Source organism: Salvia miltiorrhiza, chromosome 8 (genome assembly GCF_028751815.1).
Source record: "Salvia miltiorrhiza cultivar Shanhuang (shh) chromosome 8, IMPLAD_Smil_shh, whole genome shotgun sequence".
NCBI classification, from domain to species: Eukaryota; Viridiplantae; Streptophyta; class Magnoliopsida; order Lamiales; family Lamiaceae; genus Salvia; species Salvia miltiorrhiza.
The window spans coordinates 31,072,967-31,077,568 of record NC_080394.1 but is presented as its reverse complement, the minus strand read 5'-3'; positions in this window follow the sequence as shown (position 1 = coordinate 31,077,568).

Genomic DNA, 4,602 nt, shown 5'->3' with positions numbered 1-4,602 from the left:
GCAGCTCTGAAAGGGGATGATGAATCTTCTTCATCAACGGTTACAAGGGATTCCGCGGCAGCTGTGGAAGCAGAACTCAAGAAAGCAGAAATGCGTGAGAGGGCCCACAGCCTTATCATCCTATGCCTAGGTGATAAGGTTTTGAGGGAGGTGGCCAGAGAGAAATTTGCAGCGGCGGTGTGGGCAAAGTTGGAGGCGATTTACATGATAAAATCGCTTGCGAATCGGTTGTTCTTGAAGCAAAGGTTGTACTCCTACAGAATCTTGGATGGAAAACCGATTGATGATCAACTGGAGGTATTCAATAAGATCATTGATGATCTTGAAAATGTTGATGTGCGAATAGGAGATGAGGATCAAGCAATTATCCTACTCAATGCTTTCCCGAGTTCATATGATCAACTCAAGGATGCTATGTTCTATGGGAGAGAAAGTGACATCATTGTGGAGGAGGTTCAGTCTGCTCTGAAATCTAAGGAACTGCAGAAGGCATCATCAACATCATCTCACAAGAAAGAGGCTGTTGGTGAGGGCTTGACTGTAAAACAGAAAGGGGATAAATCCAAGAAATCCAAGAAGGAATTCAAGAAGGGTAAACAGGAGAAGGGAAACAAGAACTCTGATGATGATGTTCAAACTTGCTATCACTGCAAGAAGCCGAGCCATTGGAAGAGGGACTGCCACATTGGAAGAGGGACTACCAAGAAGCAAGAGCAGTGTGACACTGCAGAGGCTTTGAATGTGATGCAAGGTGATTTGGATGACCAATGGATACTGGATTCAGGATGCTCCTTCCACATGTGTCCAGTTAAAAGTTGATTTACTGATTTGCAATTTCAATCGGAATGAACAGTGGTTCTTGGAAATAACCAGGCCTGTGAAATCAAAGGAAATGGGAGTATAAAGTTCAGACTTCTTGGAAATAACCAGGCCTGTGAAATCAAAGGAAAGGGGAGTATAAAGTTCAGACTGCATGATGGCACCATCAGGACTTTGATGGAGGTGAGGTACATCCCTAGTCTGCAAAGGAATCTGATATCCCTTGGATCTCTTGAAACGAAGGGGTATGAATGGAGATCTGTAAAGGGTGGAGTTGTTGTCACCAAAGACAACAAGGTCATTTTGAAGGGGATGAGGAGGAATGGTTTATATTACCTTGAAGCAACAGCCATCACAGGGCAGTCCGACTCCATGAAGAAAAATGAATCAATCTTGTGGCATAAAAGATTGGCTCATGTTGGAGAAAAAGGGCTCAATCAGTTGCTGAAACAGAACAAGATCAGCAACCCTATTCCATTCAAGGTGGACATGTGTGAGCAGTGCATCTTAAGCAAACACAAGAGACTCCCATTTGATACAGGTAAACATACATCTAAAGCTCATCTGGATTATGTTTACTGTGATTTGTGGGGACCAACACAAACTGAAAGTCTTGGAAAAGGGAGATATTACATGTCTATAATGGATGATTACTCTAGGAAGTTGTGGATTTTCATCTTGAAGGATAAAACTGAGGCACTAGAGAAATTCAAAGTGTGGTGTAATGAGGTGGAGACTGAAAAGGCAACCAAGGTGAAGTACTTGAGGACAGATAATGGTTTGGAATTTGTGTCCAAAGAGTTCAATGATTTCTGCTCTGGAAGGGGAATCTAGAGACACAAGACAGTCCCAGGAACTCCACAGCAAAATGGGGTTGTTGAGAGGATGAATAGGACCATTCTGGAAAGGATAAGGTGTATGTTGTTTGACTCAGGGCTGCCAAAGAAATTCTGGGCAGAGGCTGCTGTCACTGCTGTAAGAACCGGGTACACGATCGAGGGAACTATTACAACTCAAAAAAACTAAACAATCGAAACTAGAACACTGAACTAAGAAAATAAACAGATTAGAAGCAACAAGGAAGCTTGAACGAAATTACAGAGAAATAAAACAAACGTGATGAAACGTCGAGTCGAGGTGAAACTCTTTCCGCAAGAAGATTATCGCCCCGGTAGTGCTCACGGTGTTGGCGAATCTTCCCCAAAGGTAAAACGACGACGTCTCGTTGGATGTAGCACCACAATCCGGCGAGCTCCGACGAACGTAATGGAATCAAGAACTGAGCAGTATGCAATGAGAGTGAGTGAGGAAATGCAGATTTTCGTAGGTGTTCATGCCATGCTTCTAATCCTCTATTTATAGGCATCTCAACATGGGGGAATTTAAGTTTGCATTATGGGAATTAATCCACATAAGAAACTGCTGGGATGTTACACAATTTGAATTCTGAAGTTACAGAATTCATTCTGCATCAATTCCAGAATTCAAAGATTGAGCAGTTTTCGAAAACTGCTACAACTCCAGGCTTGGGCGGGCTGAACGGATGGGCTTCTGTTGGGCTGAAAAAATAAATACAATAGGGCCGAGAATTAACAATCCAAAAAGCCCAAAAGTATTTTGTCCAAAAAATTATATAGTTTGGACCCAAACACCACCCAAAGCATCAATTGCCAAGATCCAAGTCCTTGGCCGCGGCCCGTACTCGACCCGCCCGTCGGCGGCGGCGGCGTCCGTCCGTCCGATCGATCGATCGATCGTCGGCGGCGGCGCACGCGTGTGTGTGCGCGCGAGGCCAAGGCCTTCATCCAAGCCCACTAGCAAGCCCACAAGTTATTAGCTCCATGAGCATTGCTATTCTTATACAAGAGTATTCTTCCCTTGTTTTCCAATGTGGGACAATAACACTTCACAAGTGTTATTTCCCTTCTCAACATCCAAACTTTGATATACAATATCTCACTCACCGGAAATCGGTTTTGAGACTTCAAGTATACCACGTTCATCTACTCGAGACGTAGATTAACATCCAATAATTATTTCAATTAAATAATAAATAATTAATTAAATAATTAATTCCAGAAATGGTCTAAAACCATATTTCCAACAATCCCCCACATGAGTGAGAAAGCCGTATGCAGATGTATGCAGATACTTACCTCAGTCCTCTTAAGAGACAACATTGCATTTGGAAAGGTAGCTTGTGGCTTTGAACCTACCATAGTCAATCTTATCGAGTATACCGGCGGCCTAGTGGATATGGTTCCTTGAACTAGTCCTCCTCGGTGTATACTAAGTCAACAATACTGACACAATATTGCTTCAATTCTCATTCGTTCTTACGTTTATGTCCATTACGGGCCTTGGAACACCCCTTTGGATTCATAAGTGTTTCAATCGAAGCGGCCACTCTTCACACCCAAAGCTATGAATTCGGATTCCATGGTTGATCTAGCAATACAAGTTTGCTTCTTGGATTTCCAAGACACAGCACCACCCCCCACTGTGAATACATAACCGCTCGTTGAGAACGAGTCTTTGGCATCAGATATCCAATTTGCATCACAGTACCCTTCAAGTACAGGGGGCTCCCTAGTATAATGAATTGCATAGTTCTGAGTATATTTCAAATATCTCAAGACTCTTTCAAGAGCTTTCCAATATTCATTACTAGGATTGGCTGTAAAGCTGCTTAACTTGTTGACCGAGCATGCTATATCGGGACGAGTGCAATTTGTTAGATACATCAAGCTCCCAATAATCTTAGCATATTCTATCGCATCAACAGGTTCTCCCTTATGTACATTCAAATGTACACTAGGTTCCCATGGAGTCTTAGCTATTGGCTTGTCAAAAGCATTGAACTTCTTTAACACTTTCTCAACATAGTGAGATTGTGTTATAGCAATACCATCAGGCTTTCTTAGAATTTTAATTCCAAGAATTACATCAGCTAAGCCCATATCTTTCATGCTAAAGTTTTTACTTAGCATATTTTTCATTTCTTGAATCACTCGGGAGTTACTCCCCATGATGAGCATGTCATCTACATAAAGACAAACAATAACATAGCCGTTATTGGAATTCTTAATGTAGACGCACTTGTCACACTCATTAATTTTAAACCCATTTGACAACATTACGCCGTCAAATTTCAAATGCCATTGAAGTGGTGCTTGCTTCAATCCATATAAAGACCGTTGGAGTTTGCATACTTTGTGCTCTTGCCCAGGTACTACAAACCCTTCAGGTTGCTTCATATATATTTCATCTTCCAACTCGCCGTACAAGAATTCAGTTTTCACATCCATTTGGTGAATCTCGAGATTGTGCAAAGCAGCAATAGCGAGAAGCATCTTAATAGATGTCAACCTAGTCACAGGCGAATAGGTATCAAAGAAATCATACCCTTCTTTCTGCCTGAAACCTTGAACGACAAGTCGGGCTTTGTACTTATCTATAGTACCATCAAATTTGTACTTCTTCTTTAGGATCCATTTGCATCCTAAAGCTTTACTACCAGGTGGTAGATCCACTAACACTCAAGTATGATTTTGCATAATGGAATCAATCTCAATATCGATGGCCTCTTTCCAAATAGTTGCATCAGAGCCAGATAAAGCTTCTTTGATCATCACCGGTTCGCCGTCTAACATTAAGACAACATAATCCGGTCCATAGACCTTAGCTTTTCTAACTCGTTCCCCACGTCTTGGTTCTACATCCACAGGTTTAGACCTTGGTCTTTTCCTATTAGGTGGTACAGGATTAGAACTCGTGGCATCA